The following is a 22,915-nucleotide window of genomic DNA, read 5'->3' as shown; positions in this document are numbered from 1 at the left end:
TACCCTTAATAAAACAAAACCAAATTCAAAAGTAAAACCCATTATCATTATGCGGAAATTTATTGAAAATTCAAAAGATTAAATAAAAACAATAAACTTTCCCGTGGTTTTTTACAAATAAACCAATTTAAATGCTGTATTATTTGAAAAAAGTGCAGATAAAGATTTCCTCAAATTCAATAATACATCCAATTGTTTGCAGGTAGGTTTTAGACGGCGAAAGCTCAGAGTTTAAGCAGAAAATAATGCAAAATGTACCACTTATATAAGGCAGAAACCAAAAATCAATGGAGTGAAACTTTTCCTACTTATCACTGGTTATGCAACAATTCTTACTAGCATTAAATTCTAACAAGCATTAACTGAAAAAACAGAGAAACAACTTCCAGCTAGATAGTATTCAATGCAACACAAATAAACCAATTTAAATGCTGTATTATTTGAAAAAAGTGCAGATAAAGATTTACTTAAATTCACTTATATGTCCAGTTGATTGCAGGTTGGTCTTAGCCGGCCAGAGCTCAGAGTTTAAGCAGAAAATAATCCAAAATGTGCCACTTATATAAGGCAGAAACCGAATATCAATGAAGTGAAACTTCCCTCAGTTATCACTGGCTATGCAGGAATTCTAACTAGCATTAACTTCTAACAAGCATTAACTGAAAAAATAGAGCCACAACCTCCAGCTTGATAGTATTCAATGCAACACAAATAAATCAATTTAAATGTTGTATTATTTGTAAAAAGTTCAGATAAAGATTTACTTAAATTCACTTATACATCCTGTTAAATGCAGGTAGGTCTTAGCAGGCCAAAGCTCAGAGTTTAAGCAGAAAATAATCCAAAATGTACCACTTATATAAGGCAATAGCCCAATATCAATGAAGTGAAACTTCCCCAACTCATCACTGGCTATGCAAGAATTCTAACTAGCACTAAATTCTAACAAGCATTAACTGAAAAAACAGAGCCACAACTTCCAGCTAGATAATATACAATGCAACACAAATAAATCAATTTAAATGCTGTATTATTTGAAAAAAGTGCAGATACAGATTTACTTTAATTCATTTATAGGACCAGTTGATTACAGGTAGGTCTTAGCTGGCCAAAGCTCAGAGTTTAACCAGAAAATACACCAAAATGAACCACTTATATAAGGCAGAAACCGAATTTCAATGAAGTGAAACTTCTCCCACTTATCACTTGTTTTGCAGGAATTATAACTAGCACAACATTTTAACAAGCATTAACTAAAAAACAGAGCCTCAACTTCCAGCCTGATAGAATTCAATGCAACACAAATAAATCAATGTAAATGCTGTATTATTTGAAAAAAGTGCAGATAAAGATTTTCTTAAATTCACTTATACAACGATTTGATTGCAGGTAGGTCTTGGCCTGCCAAAGCTCAGAGCTTAAGCAAAAAATAATCCAAAATGTACCACTTATATAAGGGAGAAACCGAATATCAATAAAATGAAACTTCCCCCACTTATCACTGGCTATGCAGGAATTCTGTCTAGCACAACATTCTAACAAGCATCAACTGAAAAAAACAGATACACAACTTCCAGATAGATAGTATTCAATGCAACACAAATTAATCAATTTAAATGCTGTATTATTTCAAAAAAGTGCAGATAAAGATTTACTTAAATTCACTTATACGTCCAGTTAAAGGCAGGTAGATCTTAGCCAGCCAAAGCTCAGAGTTTAAGCAGAAAATAATCCAAAATGTACCACTTATATAAGGCAGAAACCAAATATCAATGAAGTGAAACTTTACCCACTTACCTCTGGCTATGCAGGAATTATAACTAGCACTAAATTCTAACAAGTATAACTGAAAAAACAGAGCCACAACTTCCAGCTAGATAATATTCAATGCAACACAAATAAATCAATTTAAATGTTCTATTATTTGAAAAAAGTAGAGATAAAGATTTACTTCAATTCACTTATATGTCCAGTTGATTGCAGGTAGGTATTAGCCAGCCAGAGCTAAGAGTTTAAGAACAAAATAATCAAAAATGAACCACTAATATAAGACAGAAACCAAATATCAATGAAGTGAAAATTGCCCTACTTATCACTGCCTATGCAGGAATTCTATCTAGCACTAAATTTTAGCAAGCATTACCTGAAAAAAACAGATCCACAACTTCCAGCTAGATAGTATTCAATTCACCAGAAATAAATCAATTTAAATGCTGTATTATTTGAAAAAAGTGCAGATAAATATTTACTTAAATTCACTTATACATCCAGTTGTTTGCAGGTAGGTTTTTGCCGGCCAAAGCTCAGAGTTTAAGCAGAAAATAATCCAAAATGTACCTATTATTAAAGGGATAAATGGAATATCAATGAAGTGAAACTTCTCCCAGTTATCACTGGCTATGCAAGAATTATAACTAGCACTAAATTCTAACAAGCATTAACTGAGAAAACACAGAAACAACTTCCAGAGAGATAACATTCAATGCAACACAAATAAACCAATTTAAATGCTGTGTTATTTGAAAAAAGTGTAGGAAAAGATTTTCTTAAACTCACTAATACGTCCAGCTGATTGCAGGTAGGACTTAGACGGCAAAAGCTCAGAGTTTAAGCAGAAAATAATCCAAAATGTACCACTTATACAAGGCAGAAACCAAATATCAATGAAGTGAAACTTCCCCCACTTATCACTGGCTATGCAGGAATTATAACTAGCACTAAATTCTAACAAGCACTAACGGAAAAAAACAGAGCCACAACTTCCAGCTAGATAATATTCAACGGAACACAAATAAATCAATTTAAAAGCTGTATTATTTGAAAAAAGTACAGATAAAGATTTACTTCAATTCACTTATATGTCCAGTTGATTGCATGTAGGAATTAGCGGGACATATCTCAGAGTTTAAGCACAAAATAATAAAAAATGAACCACTAATATAAGGAAGAAACCGAATATCAATGAAGTGAAACTTCCCCCACTTATCACTGGCTATGCAGGCATTATAACTAGCACTAAATTCTAACAAGCATTAACTGAAAAAACAGAGCCACAACTTCCAGCTAGATAATATTCAATGCAACACAAATAAATCAATTTAAATGCTGTATTATTTGAAAAAAGTGCAGATAAAGATTTACTTCAATTCACTTATATGTCCAGTTGATAGCAGGTAGTTATTAGCCAGCCAGAGCTCAGAGTTTAAGCACAAAATAATCCAAAATGAACCACTAATATAAGGCAGAAACCGAATATCAATGAAGTGAAACATGCCCTACTTATCACTGTCTATGCAGGAATTCTATCTAGCACTAAATTCTAGCAAGCATTAACTGAAAAAACAGAGCCACAACTTCCAGCTAGATAGTATTCAATGCAACACAAATACATCAATTTAAATGCTGTATTATTTCAAAAAAGTGCAGATAAATATTTACTTAAATTGACTTATACATCCAGTTGTTTGCAGGTAGGTTTTTGACAGCCAAAGCTCAGGGTTTAAGCAGAAAATAATCCAAAATGTACCTCTTATTAAAGGCATAAACGGAATATCAATGAAATGAAACTTTCCCAAGTTATCACTGGCTATGCAGGAATTATAACTAGCACTAAATTCTAACAAGCATTAACTGAAAAAACAGAGCCACAACTTCCAGCTAGATAATATTCAATGCAACACAAATAAACCAATTTAAATGCTGTATTATTTGAAAAAAGTTAGGATAAAGATTTACATAAATACACTTATATGTCCAGTTGATTGCAGGTTGGTCTTAGCTGGCCAGAGCTCAGAGTTTAAGCAGAAAATAATCCAAAATGTACCACTTATACAAGGCAGAAACCGAATATCAATGAAGTGAAACTTCCCCCAGTTATCACTGGCTATGCAGGAATTCTAACTAGCACTAACTTCTAACAAGCATTAACTGAAAAAATAGAGCCACAACCTCCAGCTAGATAGTATTCAATGCAACACAAATTAATCAATTTAAATGCTTTGTTATTTGAAAAAGGTGCAGATAAAGATTTACTTAAATTCACTTATACATCCCATTAAACCTCAGGTAGGTCTTAGCAGGCCAAAGCTCAGAGTTTAAGCAGAAAATAATCCAAAATGTACCACTTATATAAGGCAGAAGCCGAATATCAATGAAGTGAAACTTCCCCCACTCATCACTGGCTATGCAAGAATTCTAACTAGCACTAAATTCTAACAAGCATTAACTGAAAAAACAGAGCCACAACTTCCAGCTAGATAATATACAATGCAACACAAATAAATCAATTTAAATGCTGTATTATTTGAAAAAAGTGCAGATACGGATTTACTTTAATTCATTTATATGACCAGTTGATTACAGGTAGGTCTTAGCTGGCCAATGCTCAGAGTTTAAGCAGAAAATAAACCAAAATGAACCACTTATATAAGGCAGAAACCAAATTTCAATGAAGTGAAACTTGCCCTACTTATCACTGCCTATGCAGGAGTTTTATCTAGCACTAAATTCTAGCAAGCATTAACTGAAAAAACAGAGCCACAACTTCCAGCTAGATAGTATTCAATGCAACACAAATTAATCAATTTAAATGCTGTCTTATTTGAAAAAGTGCAGATAAATATTTACTTAAATTCACTTATACATCCAGTTGTTTGTAGGTAGGTTTTTGCCGGACAAAGCACAGATTTTAACCAGAAAATAATCCAAAATGCACCTCTTATTAAAGGCAGACACCAAAAATCAATGAAATGAAACTTCTCCCACTTATCACTTGTTTTGCAGGAATTATAACTAGCACAAAATTTTAACAAGCATAAACTAAAAAACACAGCCACAACTTCCAGCCTGATAGAATTCAATGCAACACAAATAAATTAATGTAAATGCTGTATTATTTGAAAAAGAGCAGATAAAGATTTACTTAAATTAACTAATACAATCATTTGATTATAGGTAGGTCTTGGCCTGCCAAAGCTCAGAGCTTAAGCAAAAAATAATCCAAAATGTACCACTTATATAAGGCAGAAACCGAATATCAATAAAGTGAAACTTCCCCCACTTATCACTGGCTATGCAGGAATTCTAACTAGCACTAAATTCTAACAAGCATTAACTGAAAAAACAGAGCCACAACTTCCAGATAGATAGCATTCAATGCAACACAAATTAATCAATTTAAATGCTGTATTATTTCAAAAAAGTGCAAATAAAGATTTACTTAAATTCACTTATACGTCCAGTTAAAGGCAGGTAGATCTTAGCCGGCCAAATCTCAGAGTTTAAGCAGAAAATAATCCAGAATGTACTACTTATATAAGGCAGAAACCAAATATCAATGAAGTGAAACTTCAACCACTTACCACTGGCTATGCAGGAATTCTAACTAGCACTAAATTCTAACAAGCATTAACTGAAAAAACAGAGCCACAACTTCCAGCTAGATAATATTCAATGCAACACAAATAAATCAATTTAAATGCTGTATTATTTGAAAAAGTGCAGATAAAGATTTACTTCAATTCACTTATATGTCCAGTTGATTGCAGGTAGGTATTAGCCGGCCAGAGCTCAGAGTTTAAGCACAAAATAATCCAAAATGAACCACTAATATAAGGCAGAAACCGAATATCAATGAAGTGAAACTTGCCCTACTTATCACTGCCTATGCAGGAATTCTATCTAGCACTAAATTCTAGCAAGCATTAACTGAAAAAACAGAGCCACAACTTCCAGCTAGATAGTATTCAATTCACCAGAAATAAATCAACTTAAATGCTGTATTATTTGAAAAAAGTGCAGATAAATATTTACTTAAATTCACTTATACATCCAGTTGTTTGCAGGTAGGTTTTTGCCAGCCAAAGCTCAGAGTTTAAGCAGAAATTAATCCAAAATGTACCTCTTATTAAAGGGATAAATGGAATATCAGTGAAGTGAAACTTCCCCCAGTTATCACTGGCTATGCAAGAATTATAACTAGCACTAAAGTCTAACAAGCATTAACTGAAAAAACAGAGCCACAACTTACAGCTAGATAATATTCAATGCAACACAAATAAACCAATTTAAATGCTGTATTATTTGAAAAAAGTGCAGATAAAGATTTCCTTAAATTCACTAATACATCCAGCTGATTGCAGGTAGGTCTTAGACGGCTAAAGCTCAGAGATTAAGCAGAAAATAATCCAAAATGTACCACTTATATAAGGCAGAAAACGGAATTCAATGGAGTGAAACTTTTCCTACTTATCACTGGTTATGCAGCAATTCTTACTAGCATTAAATTCTAACAAGCATTAACTGAAAAAACAGAGAAACAACTTCCAGATAGATAGTATTCAATGCAACACAAATAAACCAATTTACATGCTGTATTATTTGAAAAAAGTGCAGATAAAGATTTACTTAAATTCACTTATATGTCCAGTTGGTTGCGGATTGATCTTAGCCAGACAGAGTTTAGAGTTTAAGCAGAAAATAGACCAAAATGTTCCACTTATATAAGACAGAAACCGAATATCAGTGTAGTGAAACTTCCCCCAGTTATCACTGGCTATGCAGGAATTCTAACTAGCACTAACTTCTAACAAGCATTAACTGAAAAAATAGAGCCACAACCTCCAGCTAGATAGTATTCAATGCAACACAAATTAATCAATTTAAATGCTGTATTATTTGAAAAAAGTGCAGATAAGGATTTACTTTAATTCATTTATATGTCAAGTTGATTGCAGATAGGTCTTAGCTGGCCAACGCTCAGAGTTTTAGCAGAAAATAATCCAAAATGATGACTTATATAAGGCAGAAACCGAATTTCAATGAAGTGAAACTTGCCCTACTTATCACTGCCTATGCAGGGATTTTATCTAGCACTAAATTCTAGCAAGCATTAACTGAAAAAACAGAGCCACAACTTCCAGCTAGATAGTATTCAATGCAACACAAATAAATCAATTTAAATGCTGTATTATTTGAAAAAAAACTGCAGATAAATATTTACTTAAATTCACTTATACATCCAGTTGTTTGCAGGTAGGATTTTGCCGGCCAAAGCTCAGAGTTTAAGCAGAAAATAATCCAAAATGTACCTATTATTAAAGGCAGAAACCAAATATCAATGAAGTGAAACTTCCACCACTTATCACTTGTTTTGCAGGAATTATAACTAGCACTAAATTTTAACAAGCATTAACTGAAAAAACAGAGCCTCAACCTCCAGCCAGATAGTATTCAATGCAACACAAATAAATCAATTTAAATGCTGTATTATTTGAACAAAGTTTAGATAAAGATTTACATAAAATCACTTATACATCCCTTTGATTGCAGGTAGGTCTTAGATGGCGAAAGCTCAGAGCTTAAGCAGAAAATAATCCAAAATGTACCACTTATATAAGGCAGAAACCGAATATCAATGAAGTGAAACACTTGTGGAGAATTAGGAATGCATGGAGCTGGTTTCTTTCATCAGTGTTGTAGTGAAGTGGTTATGTTGTTGACTTTGTAATGTAAAGGTTCTGAGTTCAAGTCTTTCTAAGGCTTCTTTCCAAGATTTCATGTGTAGAGCTAAAGTTGTCAGAGGAGTTTTAGATGTGAAATTTTTGTCTGCCATCTAGTGTAGAGGACTAAGGCGATGAGGTGTTATCCAGTTATCCCTTATAATCTAAGGTTTGATTCCCCCAGTCCCCAGACTCTATTTGCCAAGTGTTTGCCTCTGAGCAAATCAGTTGAAAACACAGTGCTCTGGGGCAAGTAGGCTAAATGTCTCGTCACTGTCCTGGTCTGCATGCCTCATAACTGTACATAAACGGTCGCTGTCAGGTAATGAGACAAAACTCATTGCAGCTTCCATTAAGAAGCTTGACTATAAGTACTGACCAGCAATCTTTAATCAGTTAGACAAGGCGATTCCACTAAGACTCACATGCTCTGTAATATTCCCTGGCTCCAACCTGAAAATGCTGCAGCAAGATTAGGTTCCACCTTAGGCTTTTTCTGTACCCAGATTATTTCCCACATCTCAGAATGCTGTCCTGGTTATGGGTTTCTATGAAATTAGTGTATTCAACCTCCCTTTCCTGCTTCCCTTCTCTTCCCAAGAAATACCATTCCCACTTAAGGTGCAGAAGTGGTGAAACAAAACATGGTGGGTAGCTGAGCTTTCCTAGCAATGAGGCCTGACGCTAAATTTCTTGTAAATTTGGCAGACATTCCAATGACTAAATATGTGCTGCAAGGAAACACGGAAGTCAGCCATGGACTTTCAGCTTTTAGAGTGATGTTGACGTAAGGAAATATGTCAACAAAACTATACCCCAGATTATTCATCTCCATCTTTTTAAGTTCATAAATTTGCCGACATGTGGATAAACTGGCTGTCCTTCTCTGCCCCCTTTCAGTCATGATCCATTCTTCCAAGACCAGGGTAAATGCAACGTATGTAAATAGTGACGAGTATAGATACACATACATGTACGGAGGATTCAGAACAGCCAATAGGGGATGATCACTATGGCAGGTTGGAGGCATCCAGATTACCTAAAGAAAACTGACAAAACACAGCCTGACCCAGAGGACAGACTTGCAGCCTATCTTTGAGTTAGTGCTGTGAGGTAGGACTATTGGCACTCTGCCAGCTGCTGCCATTTATTAGAAACAGAGTAGCAAAAGCCATTTGGGATTCTAAAAGCCGACTCTGGTGGGACTCGAACCCACAACCTTTGAATGCCTTTTACCATTTTACTAGAAGTCCAATGCGCTATCCATTGCGCCACAGAGCCAGTAGAGCACCGACCTTTTTTGCTCTTAATTCTTCCTCTCTTTGACTATAGGCATGGTCTACACTCATCACAAAGATGTGTCTTTACACACTTTTAATGAGGTAAGGTATTCCACAAAACTTTCAAAGCCCACTCATACACATCTCATTAAGACTCTCACCAGTCTTGCTACAAGAGAAGCAGCTTGCTTGCTACTAACATTTAGCCAAGCGCGGTCACTCCTTTCCATCACTCTTGGTGGCCCAACATAACCGAAGTGTTCTTAGCAAGAGTCCAAGCCTTTATTTCACCTGTCCAACATAACAGTTTTCAGAAGTTCATGTTTTCCACAGCAAGGTAGATGCAAATCAACTTTGTTTTAAGGAATAAAGAAACCTTACCACCTGATATCTATTTTTACCGTCATGTCTTCTATGGCTACATTTCTGAGGCACCGTGCTGCAGGAAAAAATAGCACAATGCTTAATCACTATTTAAAGCAAAAGCAGGCAACAAGTTTGGGTGGTTCTTCCAGGTAGAAAGCACCATTGCAAACACACAGAGTGGCTCTTGCATGAGGAAATTTAAGCTCTGCTCAAAAGCTGCATTTAGGTCACAGAGCTGACCTGTGCTGAGGCTGCTAAGGAGCTAACACCTGGTTGGCTAAGTCCTCTGTGCCAACTCTTGTGGAGAATTAGGAATGCATGGAGCTGGTTTCTTTCATCAGTGTTGTAGTGAAGTGGTTATGTTGTTGACTTTGTAATGTAAAGGTTCTGAGTTCAAGTCTTTCTAAGGCTTCTTTCCAAGATTTCATGTGTAGAGCTAAAGTTGTCAGAGGAGTTTTAGATGTGAAATTTTTGTCTGCCATCTAGTGTAGAGGACTAAGGCGATGAGGTGTTATCCAGTTATCCCTTATAATCTAAGGTTTGATTCCCCCAGTCCCCAGACTCTATTTGCCAAGTGTTTGCCTCTGAGCAAATCAGTTGAAAACACAGTGCTCTGGGGCAAGTAGGCTAAATGTCTCGTCACTGTCCTGGTCTGCATGCCTCATAACTGTACATAAACGGTCGCTGTCAGGTAATGAGACAAAACTCATTGCAGCTTCCATTAAGAAGCTTGACTATAAGTACTGACCAGCAATCTTTAATCAGTTAGACAAGGCGATTCCACTAAGACTCACATGCTCTGTAATATTCCCTGGCTCCAACCTGAAAATGCTGCAGCAAGATTAGGTTCCACCTTAGGCTTTTTCTGTACCCAGATTATTTCCCACATCTCAGAATGCTGTCCTGGTTATGGGTTTCTATGAAATTAGTGTATTCAACCTCCCTTTCCTGCTTCCCTTCTCTTCCCAAGAAATACCATTCCCACTTAAGGTGCAGAAGTGGTGAAACAAAACATGGTGGGTAGCTGAGCTTTCCTAGCAATGAGGCCTGACGCTAAATTTCTTGTAAATTTGGCAGACATTCCAATGACTAAATATGTGCTGCAAGGAAACACGGAAGTCAGCCATGGACTTTCAGCTTTTAGAGTGATGTTGACGTAAGGAAATATGTCAACAAAACTATACCCCAGATTATTCATCTCCATCTTTTTAAGTTCATAAATTTGCCGACATGTGGATAAACTGGCTGTCCTTCTCTGCCCCTTTCAGTCATGATCCATTCTTCCAAGACCAGGGTAAATGCAACGTATGTAAATAGTGACGAGTATAGATACACATACATGTACGGAGGATTCAGAACAGCCAATAGGGGATGATCACTATGGCAGGTTGGAGGCATCCAGATTACCTAAAGAAAACTGACAAAACACAGCCTGACCCAGAGGACAGACTTGCAGCCTATCTTTGAGTTAGTGCTGTGAGGTAGGACTATTGGCACTCTGCCAGCTGCTGCCATTTATTAGAAACAGAGTAGCAAAAGCCATTTGGGATTCTAAAAGCCGACTCTGGTGGGACTCGAACCCACAACCTTTGAATGCCTTTTACCATTTTACTAGAAGTCCAATGCGCTATCCATTGCGCCACAGAGCCAGTAGAGCACCGACCTTTTTTGCTCTTAATTCTTCCTCTCTTTGACTATAGGCATGGTCTACACTCATCACAAAGATGTGTCTTTACACACTTTTAATGAGGTAAGGTATTCCACAAAACTTTCAAAGCCCACTCATACACATCTCATTAAGACTCTCACCAGTCTTGCTACAAGAGAAGCAGCTTGCTTGCTACTAACATTTAGCCAAGCTTGGTCACTCCTTTCCATCACTCTTGGTGGCCCAACATAACCGAAGTGTTCTTAGCAAGAGTCCAAGCCTTTATTTCACCTGTCCAACATAACAGTTTTCAGAAGTTCATGTTTTCCACAGCAAGGTAGATGCAAATCAACTTTGTTTTAAGGAATAAAGAAACCTTACCACCTGATATCTATTTTTACCGTCATGTCTTCTATGGCTACATTTCTGAGGCACCGTGCTGCAGGGAAAAATAGCACAATGCTTAATCACTATTTAAAGCAAAAGCAGGCAACAAGTTTGGGTGGTTCTTCCAGGTAGAAAGCACCATTGCAAACACACAGAGTGGCTCTTGCATGAGGAAATTTAAGCTCTGCTCAAAAGCTGCATTTAGGTCACAGAGCTGACCTGTGCTGAGGCTGCTAAGGAGCTAACACCTGGTTGGCTAAGTCCTCTGTGCCAACTCTTGTGGAGAATTAGGAATGCATGGAGCTGGTTTCTTTCATCAGTGTTGTAGTGAAGTGGTTATGTTGTTGACTTTGTAATGTAAAGGTTCTGAGTTCAAGTCTTTCTAAGGCTTCTTTCCAAGATTTCATGTGTAGAGCTAAAGTTGTCAGAGGAGTTTTAGATGTGAAATTTTTGTCTGCCATCTAGTGTAGAGGACTAAGGCGATGAGGTGTTATCCAGTTATCCCTTATAATCTAAGGTTTGATTCCCCCAGTCCCCAGACTCTATTTGCCAAGTGTTTGCCTCTGAGCAAATCAGTTGAAAACACAGTGCTCTGGGGCAAGTAGGCTAAATGTCTCGTCACTGTCCTGGTCTGCATGCCTCATAACTGTACATAAACGGTCGCTGTCAGGTAATGAGACAAAACTCATTGCAGCTTCCATTAAGAAGCTTGACTATAAGTACTGACCAGCAATCTTTAATCAGTTAGACAAGGCGATTCCACTAAGACTCACATGCTCTGTAATATTCCCTGGCTCCAACCTGAAAATGCTGCAGCAAGATTAGGTTCCACCTTAGGCTTTTTCTGTACCCAGATTATTTCCCACATCTCAGAATGCTGTCCTGGTTATGGGTTTCTATGAAATTAGTGTATTCAACCTCCCTTTCCTGCTTCCCTTCTCTTCCCAAGAAATACCATTCCCACTTAAGGTGCAGAAGTGGTGAAACAAAACATGGTGGGTAGCTGAGCTTTCCTAGCAATGAGGCCTGACGCTAAATTTCTTGTAAATTTGGCAGACATTCCAATGACTAAATATGTGCTGCAAGGAAACACGGAAGTCAGCCATGGACTTTCAGCTTTTAGAGTGATGTTGACGTAAGGAAATATGTCAACAAAACTATACCCCAGATTATTCATCTCCATCTTTTTAAGTTCATAAATTTGCCGACATGTGGATAAACTGGCTGTCCTTCTCTGCCCCCTTTCAGTCATGATCCATTCTTCCAAGACCAGGGTAAATGCAACGTATGTAAATAGTGACGAGTATAGATACACATACATGTACGGAGGATTCAGAACAGCCAATAGGGGATGATCACTATGGCAGGTTGGAGGCATCCAGATTACCTAAAGAAAACTGACAAAACACAGCCTGACCCAGAGGACAGACTTGCAGCCTATCTTTGAGTTAGTGCTGTGAGGTAGGACTATTGGCACTCTGCCAGCTGCTGCCATTTATTAGAAACAGAGTAGCAAAAGCCATTTGGGATTCTAAAAGCCGACTCTGGTGGGACTCGAACCCACAACCTTTGAATGCCTTTTACCATTTTACTAGAAGTCCAATGCGCTATCCATTGCGCCACAGAGCCAGTAGAGCACCGACCTTTTTTGCTCTTAATTCTTCCTCTCTTTGACTATAGGCATGGTCTACACTCATCACAAAGATGTGTCTTTACACACTTTTAATGAGGTAAGGTATTCCACAAAACTTTCAAAGCCCACTCATACACATCTCATTAAGACTCTCACCAGTCTTGCTACAAGAGAAGCAGCTTGCTTGCTACTAACATTTAGCCAAGCGGTCACTCCTTTCCATCACTCTTGGTGGCCCAACATAACCGAAGTGTTCTTAGCAAGAGTCCAAGCCTTTATTTCACCTGTCCAACATAACAGTTTTCAGAAGTTCATGTTTTCCACAGCAAGGTAGATGCAAATCAACTTTGTTTTAAGGAATAAAGAAACCTTACCACCTGATATCTATTTTTACCGTCATGTCTTCTATGGCTACATTTCTGAGGCACCGTGCTGCAGGAAAAAATAGCACAATGCTTAATCACTATTTAAAGCAAAAGCAGGCAACAAGTTTGGGTGGTTCTTCCAGGTAGAAAGCACCATTGCAAACACACAGAGTGGCTCTTGCATGAGGAAATTTAAGCTCTGCTCAAAAGCTGCATTTAGGTCACAGAGCTGACCTGTGCTGAGGCTGCTAAGGAGCTAACACCTGGTTGGCTAAGTCCTCTGTGCCAACTCTTGTGGAGAATTAGGAATGCATGGAGCTGGTTTCTTTCATCAGTGTTGTAGTGAAGTGGTTATGTTGTTGACTTTGTAATGTAAAGGTTCTGAGTTCAAGTCTTTCTAAGGCTTCTTTCCAAGATTTCATGTGTAGAGCTAAAGTTGTCAGAGGAGTTTTAGATGTGAAATTTTTGTCTGCCATCTAGTGTAGAGGACTAAGGCGATGAGGTGTTATCCAGTTATCCCTTATAATCTAAGGTTTGATTCCCCCAGTCCCCAGACTCTATTTGCCAAGTGTTTGCCTCTGAGCAAATCAGTTGAAAACACAGTGCTCTGGGGCAAGTAGGCTAAATGTCTCGTCACTGTCCTGGTCTGCATGCCTCATAACTGTACATAAACGGTCGCTGTCAGGTAATGAGACAAAACTCATTGCAGCTTCCATTAAGAAGCTTGACTATAAGTACTGACCAGCAATCTTTAATCAGTTAGACAAGGCGATTCCACTAAGACTCACATGCTCTGTAATATTCCCTGGCTCCAACCTGAAAATGCTGCAGCAAGATTAGGTTCCACCTTAGGCTTTTTCTGTACCCAGATTATTTCCCACATCTCAGAATGCTGTCCTGGTTATGGGTTTCTATGAAATTAGTGTATTCAACCTCCCTTTCCTGCTTCCCTTCTCTTCCCAAGAAATACCATTCCCACTTAAGGTGCAGAAGTGGTGAAACAAAACATGGTGGGTAGCTGAGCTTTCCTAGCAATGAGGCCTGACGCTAAATTTCTTGTAAATTTGGCAGACATTCCAATGACTAAATATGTGCTGCAAGGAAACACGGAAGTCAGCCATGGACTTTCAGCTTTTAGAGTGATGTTGACGTAAGGAAATATGTCAACAAAACTATACCCCAGATTATTCATCTCCATCTTTTTAAGTTCATAAATTTGCCGACATGTGGATAAACTGGCTGTCCTTCTCTGCCCCCTTTCAGTCATGATCCATTCTTCCAAGACCAGGGTAAATGCAACGTATGTAAATAGTGACGAGTATAGATACACATACATGTACGGAGGATTCAGAACAGCCAATAGGGGATGATCACTATGGCAGGTTGGAGGCATCCAGATTACCTAAAGAAAACTGACAAAACACAGCCTGACCCAGAGGACAGACTTGCAGCCTATCTTTGAGTTAGTGCTGTGAGGTAGGACTATTGGCACTCTGCCAGCTGCTGCCATTTATTAGAAACAGAGTAGCAAAAGCCATTTGGGATTCTAAAAGCCGACTCTGGTGGGACTCGAACCCACAACCTTTGAATGCCTTTTACCATTTTACTAGAAGTCCAATGCGCTATCCATTGCGCCACAGAGCCAGTAGAGCACCGACCTTTTTTGCTCTTAATTCTTCCTCTCTTTGACTATAGGCATGGTCTACACTCATCACAAAGATGTGTCTTTACACACTTTTAATGAGGTAAGGTATTCCACAAAACTTTCAAAGCCCACTCATACACATCTCATTAAGACTCTCACCAGTCTTGCTACAAGAGAAGCAGCTTGCTTGCTACTAACATTTAGCCAAGCCGGTCACTCCTTTCCATCACTCTTGGTGGCCCAACATAACCGAAGTGTTCTTAGCAAGAGTCCAAGCCTTTATTTCACCTGTCCAACATAACAGTTTTCAGAAGTTCATGTTTTCCACAGCAAGGTAGATGCAAATCAACTTTGTTTTAAGGAATAAAGAAACCTTACCACCTGATATCTATTTTTACCGTCATGTCTTCTATGGCTACATTTCTGAGGCACCGTGCTGCAGGAAAAAATAGCACAATGCTTAATCACTATTTAAAGCAAAAGCAGGCAACAAGTTTGGGTGGTTCTTCCAGGTAGAAAGCACCATTGCAAACACACAGAGTGGCTCTTGCATGAGGAAATTTAAGCTCTGCTCAAAAGCTGCATTTAGGTCACAGAGCTGACCTGTGCTGAGGCTGCTAAGGAGCTAACACCTGGTTGGCTAAGTCCTCTGTGCCAACTCTTGTGGAGAATTAGGAATGCATGGAGCTGGTTTCTTTCATCAGTGTTGTAGTGAAGTGGTTATGTTGTTGACTTTGTAATGTAAAGGTTCTGAGTTCAAGTCTTTCTAAGGCTTCTTTCCAAGATTTCATGTGTAGAGCTAAAGTTGTCAGAGGAGTTTTAGATGTGAAATTTTTGTCTGCCATCTAGTGTAGAGGACTAAGGCGATGAGGTGTTATCCAGTTATCCCTTATAATCTAAGGTTTGATTCCCCCAGTCCCCAGACTCTATTTGCCAAGTGTTTGCCTCTGAGCAAATCAGTTGAAAACACAGTGCTCTGGGGCAAGTAGGCTAAATGTCTCGTCACTGTCCTGGTCTGCATGCCTCATAACTGTACATAAACGGTCGCTGTCAGGTAATGAGACAAAACTCATTGCAGCTTCCATTAAGAAGCTTGACTATAAGTACTGACCAGCAATCTTTAATCAGTTAGACAAGGCGATTCCACTAAGACTCACATGCTCTGTAATATTCCCTGGCTCCAACCTGAAAATGCTGCAGCAAGATTAGGTTCCACCTTAGGCTTTTTCTGTACCCAGATTATTTCCCACATCTCAGAATGCTGTCCTGGTTATGGGTTTCTATGAAATTAGTGTATTCAACCTCCCTTTCCTGCTTCCCTTCTCTTCCCAAGAAATACCATTCCCACTTAAAGGAACACTCCGGGCTCTAACACAAATTTACTCAACCCTGAGTCTTTTTCTTTCCCTGCAAACTCATCCCAGACATCATCAGTTACCAGAACACAACAAAAAGTTTTCCCCTCTATATTTCTGCCTTTTCCTAGCGTAGGGCAGGAATGCCCATCCCCCATTCTTTGGTATCGCATGCTTTCTGTCTGAGTTGGTCTGCACCTTCCTGACGTACCTTCGACACAATCAAATCAGTAGTCCCCTCTCGTGCTGATCCTCCCACACTGTAACTTCGACATTATGCAGACCGGCCCATGTAGCAGTTGCTATAAAGCTCGGCAAACCTTCTTGCGGAACTCTATTCCGTCCACTGTTTCTAACCGGAAGAAAAACACCATCGGCTCAACTAACTTCTCCAGCCAGTTCTTCGGCAGCAGACAGAATCAGCTCTAATTCATTTGGTAAGTTCCTAAACTTTATGCAACTATCTGCCGACAATGTATATTTGTCCTTTGGTTCTCATTTCTTGCTGTTTCTTTGTACAGGTATGTAGTGATCTCCACAAGTTTTTATCCAACTTCCCTGGTGCATTCAGTGCATGTATGTGTATGAGTGTTTCTGTCTGCATGTATGTGAGTGAATGCGTGCATGAAAGCAGTATGTATGTCTGTGTGAATGCAGAATAGGCTGAGTTGGCATGCATGTGAGAAACTGAACAGTGCAGGAGAGAATGCGGATTGCGTGCGAGAAAACAGTATGTATGGATGTCTTTCAGCATGCAGGTAAGGTTGTGCATGTGTTTATGACTGCAGAAATCAGGGTGAATGTGTGTGCCTGAACACGAGCTACTAATGTGTGCGAGAATGCTTAGTGCGTGCATGGTAGCAGTGTATATCTCTGTGTGAATGCAGAAAAGGGTGTGTGTGCTTGTGTGTGACAGTTACCCATGCATGAGAGAATGAAGTGTGTGTGTAGCAGAATGTCTATGTGTATGAGAGAGGAGTGTGTGTATCATGCATCCTTCCATTTACATAGAGAGCAGGGGGTTGTAGAGCTAACTGTAATAAGCCGATTGCTTACAATGTATCGATCGGCTTATTACTTTAAAGTCCTTTTTTTTTTTTTTTATTTTTTTGGGCTTTCATTCTAGCTTAGGGGTTAGGTGCTGCCTGAAATGACCGAGCAGGGACATGTAGCAGTCACTGTAATAAGCCGATCGCTTACAAGTAACGATCGGCTTATTACTGTGAAGTTCTTATTTATTTTATTTAATTCTAGCCAGGAAGTTGTTAAATGGCAGAGCAGGGGGATGTAGCAGTCACTGTAATAAGCCGATCGCTTACAAAGCAACGATCGGCTTATTACTGTGAAGTTCTTTTTTATTTTATTTAATTCTAGCCAGGAAGTTGTGAAATGGCAGAGCAGGGGGATGTAGCACTCATTGTAATAAGCCGATCGCTTACAAAGTAACGATCGGCTTATTACTGTGAGGTTCTTTTTTATTTTATTTAATTCTAGCCAGGCAATTGTTAAATGGCAGAGCAGGGGGATGTAGCAGTCACTGTAATAAGCCGATCGCTTACAAAGTAACGATCGGCTTATTACTGTGCAGTTCTTTTTATTTTTTTTTTAGTTGTTTTAGTTCTAAGCAATAAGTTATTGTGCTGCCTTAAATGGCAGAGCAGGTGGATGTAGCTCTCACTGTAATAAGCCGATCGCTTACAAAGTAACGATCGGCTTATTACTGTGAAGTTTTTTTTATTTTATTTAATTCTAGCCAGGAAGTTGTCAAATGGCAGAGCAGGGGGGTGTAGCACTCACTGTAATAAGCCGATCGCTTACAAAGTAACGATCGGCTTATTACTGTGAAGTTTTTTTTTATTTTATTTAATTCTAGCCAGGAAGTTGTCAAATGGCAGAGCAGGGGGATGTAGCAGTCACTGTAATAAACCGATCGCTTACAAAGTAACGATCAGCTTATTACTGTACAGTTCCTTATATTTTTTTTGTTGCTTTACTTTTAAACAATAAGTTATTGTGCATATATGGCAGGGCAGGGGGTTGTAAAGCTAACTGTAATGTCGATCGCTTACAATGTATCAATCGGCTTATTACTGTGAAGTTTTTTTTTATTTTATTTAATTCTAGCCAGGAAGTTGTCAAATGGCAGAGCAGGGGGGTGTAGCACTCACTGTAATAAGCTGATCGCTTACAAAGTAACGATCGGCTTATTACTGTGAAGTTTATTTAATTCTAGCCAGGAAGTTGTCAAATGGCAGAGTAGGGGGAGGTAGCAGTCACTGTAATAAGCCAATCACTTACAAAGTAATGATCGGCTTATTACTGTGCAGTTCCTTATATATTTTTTTTGTTGCTTTACTTTTAAACAATAAGTTATTGTGCATATATGGCAGGGCAGGGGGGTTGTAAAGTTAACTGTAATAAGCCGATCGCTTACAATATATCGATCGGCTTATTACTGTAAAGTCCTTTTTTATTTTTTTTTTTTTGGGCTTTGATTATTTCATTCTAGCTTAGGGGTTAGGTGCTACCTGAAATGACAGAGCATGGACATGTAGCAGTCACTGTAATAAGCCGATTGCTTACAAAGTAACGATCAGCTTATTACTGTGCAGTTCCTTCAACCAATAAGTTTTTGTGCATATATGGCAGGGCAGGGGGTTGTAGAGCTAACAGTAATAAGCTGATCACTTACAATGTATCGATCGGCTTATTACTGTAAAGTCCCCCTTACTTGTTTGGCTCTTTTATCTCCTCTGATCAGAGATGGGATCATTACCTCCCTCAGTTGCCTGGCTTTATTATGCAAATGTCTACACAATACAGATTGATTACAGTATTACAGATATATCAGTAATTAAACATGTAAGAATGATGACAGATGAAATAACCTTACACAGCTGTTTCATTCTAAACATTCTGGAACACTGATTTTAGCATTACCACTGGCTCTAAGATAAAAGCCTGTGTTTTGAGAATTATAACAGCTGAGAGTATAGCACAGTGGGTTACAGCTATGCATGAGTGGGTAATACAACCTGGTTCTGGTTTATTTGCCATGCTAACCACTTCACTCAGTGCAACTCAGTTAACCAGACCAAAACATGTAAGTTAATCTTGAAACAAGTACTAATAGTATCCTGTAGTCTTACCAATTCAAATACAATGATAAGTAATATTTAAAAACATTTCCTTCACTTTCCTGTAAATTATCATAATTAATACACATACAATGAAGTGTGTGTCTGGTCTGGTGAAGTCATCTAGATGATGAGTGAAAGGCCTGCTTGAGAAGTCAAAACTATTCTGCTGAATATTTTATCCTTCTCAAATTTCCCAGTCTACCTTTGATGGTCATTTCTTGAATGGAGTACCTTTTTTTTTTATTTACCAGCACCCTACACTAAGAAAGTCACACATAACATATTAATGGAAATTATAGTTAATAACTGACTAACAAACATCTTATCTTCAGTTAACTAATTAATTAATATTGGTGAATGTCTTGTCAGATAATTATAAGAATGGTGAACATGAAGATATGTCACAAAGGCAACAGATGTATATTCTTTATAGATCAGAGATTTTTAGTTGGTAAGGCCAGTCCTCTCAGAGATATTTCAGCTTGGGCTGGAAGCTGAAGTAAATCTGAAAATGTCATGTTTAGCTGCATACCTCTCAAACTCCTAGCACAGCAAAGCATAACACTGGCCTTTATAAACCATAGCAAAGGGTCAGAAAGAAAAGCACATTCTTATATACGAGACCCTACATAGTTTGTGGTAGAATATTTTTGTGTAGCCTTAGTTTACTTATTTTTAAAGTATGTACTCAGGAAATGGGTCTGACTTTTTGAGTAACATCATAAATCAAGGACGAAGAAGGCTAAATCTGAGGGCCAAAATCATTGCATTATGCATACATCACATCATGTCAAATATATGTATAACATATTTATTTGTTTTCTAAGAGAAGCCAGTCTGAATAAGTCAGTAAAAACAGAAATGCAATCACAAATTAGGGTGACAGACTTGGGTACCAAAACAAGTTTCAGTTATATAACATATATATTTTTAATTTACTTTACTTCTATGTGCACAACAGCCTATTTTTCCTGTTTTATAATGGGATGGCCTGTAGTCATGTTTGCAGGGGAGACTCAAGGCACTTTTATTGGCTTGAAAAAAAAAATACTGCAACAAAGTCTGCAAATCAATGCTTTAAACAGAAATAAAATTCCCAGTCATCTGGCATATAGGTGCTATGCACATCACTGGGCAGTCCCAGTGTAGAAATCAAAGGGGCAGCCAGATCAGAGATGTTAAGAAGGCAGCATGAAGGTGGCTTTTAATCAATCTATTCAATTAGAATAAAACATGACCAGAGAGTATGTTAGGGATTGTTACTGGATTATTCCTGTCCACAAACAGCAGGGGTACAGGGAAGAAGTCTGCCTTTGTTCAATAACAACACCAGTACACAGAGTAAGGATATACAGAAGAAGTCTATATAGGGATGTGAAACACACACAGATTGGTTTTAGAGATTACAGACTGGGTTTCAGTGTGAGAATAAGAAAGTACTGTGTCTGATTTGTGGCATGAAGGCAGTCATTCTCAGCAGATAACAGCAGTATAACAATGTGGTCTTTCTAGTATTTCAGTTAGTGAAGATGAGGGTTTCAGACTGGCATGATAGAATATGATAGTTGGCAGATCTAATGGGCTGTTGTGATACACAAACAGTGAAACTGTAAGGAAAAATAGGAAAATGAGAAGAGTGTGAGGCCCTCCATGATATTATTACCCAGGAAATACTGCAACCAGCTGTAGAAACCTAACTTGAGAAAGGACCCATTCAGAGTGGGTCATCATCACTTTTGTGTGAGCTCTTGTTTTAAATCTGAAATCAGAAATTCAGAATCTTGAAATTGTTAAAAAGTATTGAATTTGCCCTGATGTCCAGGGTACAGTGACCTGAAAGGTAGTATATTTTGAAGTTGGATGGGGGGAAATACAATTTGCATGATTGTCTAATTGCTTGCAAAAATACAGTATTTTTTTAAAAATACTTCTTATTCACATGTTCAGAGCATAAAATTTCAGTCCATGAAACTGAAATAGAGTGCCCTTTGATTTGTTGTCTTGCTTTCTTCTGGCCTTTCAGACACTTGTAACCCTCCCCTTTCTATTACATCTACACATTCCTAAAGTTTCCTGCTTTTGTAATCAAATTATTTGTAATGTTTCTTTATCTGGCATTGCAGGATGTAAACTGAACTTGTCTCATCTCTCTTGGGTATGTGTTTCCATGGCCATAGACTTACACATTTAAAAGCATAATGCCAGTTATAAGGGCCAAATTGTTATACTGTTGCAGACATCTTCACAGCACCTGCAACAAAGCTAATTCCAGAAGGCTGCATTTCTTCCTAAGGCTAACCCCACATCCAGAAAAACTGATATACATGGAGGATGGGAAGGGTAGCCTATATCCAATGCCCACACATGTAATGTAATATAAGGTACTTCTCTTATGTACACTGTCACATTAATTAACTCCTTTTAATTCAACTGTCTCATCCCCCCCCCAACCAGTTTTCTGACCCAACCTAGAGACAGCACATAATAATATCCTTCCTCGAGTTGGATACATGATAGCACAGCCCCAGATAGAAGCCCAACATCATAGTTTGCTTTAGTCCTTGAGTAATTGGAGTGCCTCATTTGCTATGCCATTCTACATAAACAGTACTTTGTGATGCAGGTTGTACTGGACGTGTTGCTTCAGTCAACCTCTGTTTTCTAAAGCGAGATCCCCTTCTGATAGAACTTTACTGCAATACATATTACTGTTACCTGCAATTTACAAGATGATTTCTGAAAGGATGTAAAGCATTACAGGTCTATATTAGAACACTGAATGTGCTAAATAGTGAATGCTCACATGAGCGAAAATGAAGGACCTCGAAAATATTACTGTGGGGGGCTGCGCCACCAACACCCCCACTAAATATATATTCCAACTCTGAGATCATACTACAGTGAGAAAAGGGCAAATATTCTAATCTTCACTGTACTGATATAAAACAAAAAAAAGTTGAGGTCCTGCATTTTCGCTCATGTGAGCGTTCACTATATAGAACATTCGATATTCTAGTATAGACCCAAGCATTAAATGGCCTCTAAAAATATTGCAACACTTTTAGATATAAAACTCAAGCTGATAAGTAATCTTTATGTTCACTGGTGGGGGAATAGTACAGAAAATTATCGCATAGTTTTGAAGATGTTTTTGTTTTGAACCAAGACTTATGAATGAAATAGTGAATATCTCACAGTTGAGTTAAACAGCAGAAACTAGTAGAAATAATTACATTTCTCAGTTTCTAGAGATATAGAAGAAAAAGATACAGTACTTTTATTTCCAAAGCTGTACTGAAATGCTTTTACACAAAGAAACTGAATGTGCTCGAATGATCACCCAGTATCAATGCCAGGGAAGAGCAAGGCAATAATAATCTCCTTCATGATTACATCATTCATTCATTCTCAGGTATATTCTCTATCCTATTGCAACCTATAGCAGCAAGCAAAGGGTGCAAAGTAGGGGAACAAGTGTGGGATGTGATGCCAGTCCATAAGAAGATGCATTCACACACAGACACACACACACACACACACACACACACACACACACACACACACACACACACACACACATAATATCTCTCTGTCTCT

At 38.1% G+C, this 22,915-nt stretch overlaps 4 non-coding genes across 4 annotated transcripts; all 4 read right to left on the bottom strand.

Moving 5' to 3' along the window:
• Positions 1-8,690: 8,690 nt before the first annotated feature.
• On the bottom strand, positions 8,691-8,780 carry TRNAR-UCU. Its single transcript is given in 2 exon segments — positions 8,691-8,726; positions 8,744-8,780. It is a non-coding gene; the product is annotated as a tRNA-Arg (tRNA).
• Positions 8,781-10,704: 1,924 nt separating this feature from the next.
• TRNAR-UCU lies at positions 10,705-10,794 on the bottom strand. The gene is given in 2 exon segments: positions 10,705-10,740; positions 10,758-10,794. It is a non-coding gene; the product is annotated as a tRNA-Arg (tRNA).
• A 1,925-nt stretch (positions 10,795-12,719) lies between these two features.
• TRNAR-UCU lies at positions 12,720-12,809 on the bottom strand. Its single transcript is given in 2 exon segments — positions 12,720-12,755; positions 12,773-12,809. It is a non-coding gene; the product is annotated as a tRNA-Arg (tRNA).
• Positions 12,810-14,732: 1,923 nt separating this feature from the next.
• TRNAR-UCU lies at positions 14,733-14,822 on the bottom strand. Its single transcript is given in 2 exon segments — positions 14,733-14,768; positions 14,786-14,822. It is a non-coding gene; the product is annotated as a tRNA-Arg (tRNA).
• Between the last annotated feature and the right edge of the window lie 8,093 nt (positions 14,823-22,915).

Source organism: Protopterus annectens, chromosome 3.part0 (genome assembly GCF_019279795.1).
Source record: "Protopterus annectens isolate FY-2018-M chromosome 3.part0, PAN1.0, whole genome shotgun sequence".
Taxonomy (NCBI): Eukaryota; Metazoa; Chordata; order Ceratodontiformes; family Protopteridae; genus Protopterus; species Protopterus annectens.
Note: the sequence above shows the minus strand (reverse complement) of the source record. Positions and strands in the feature narration are given on the sequence as shown.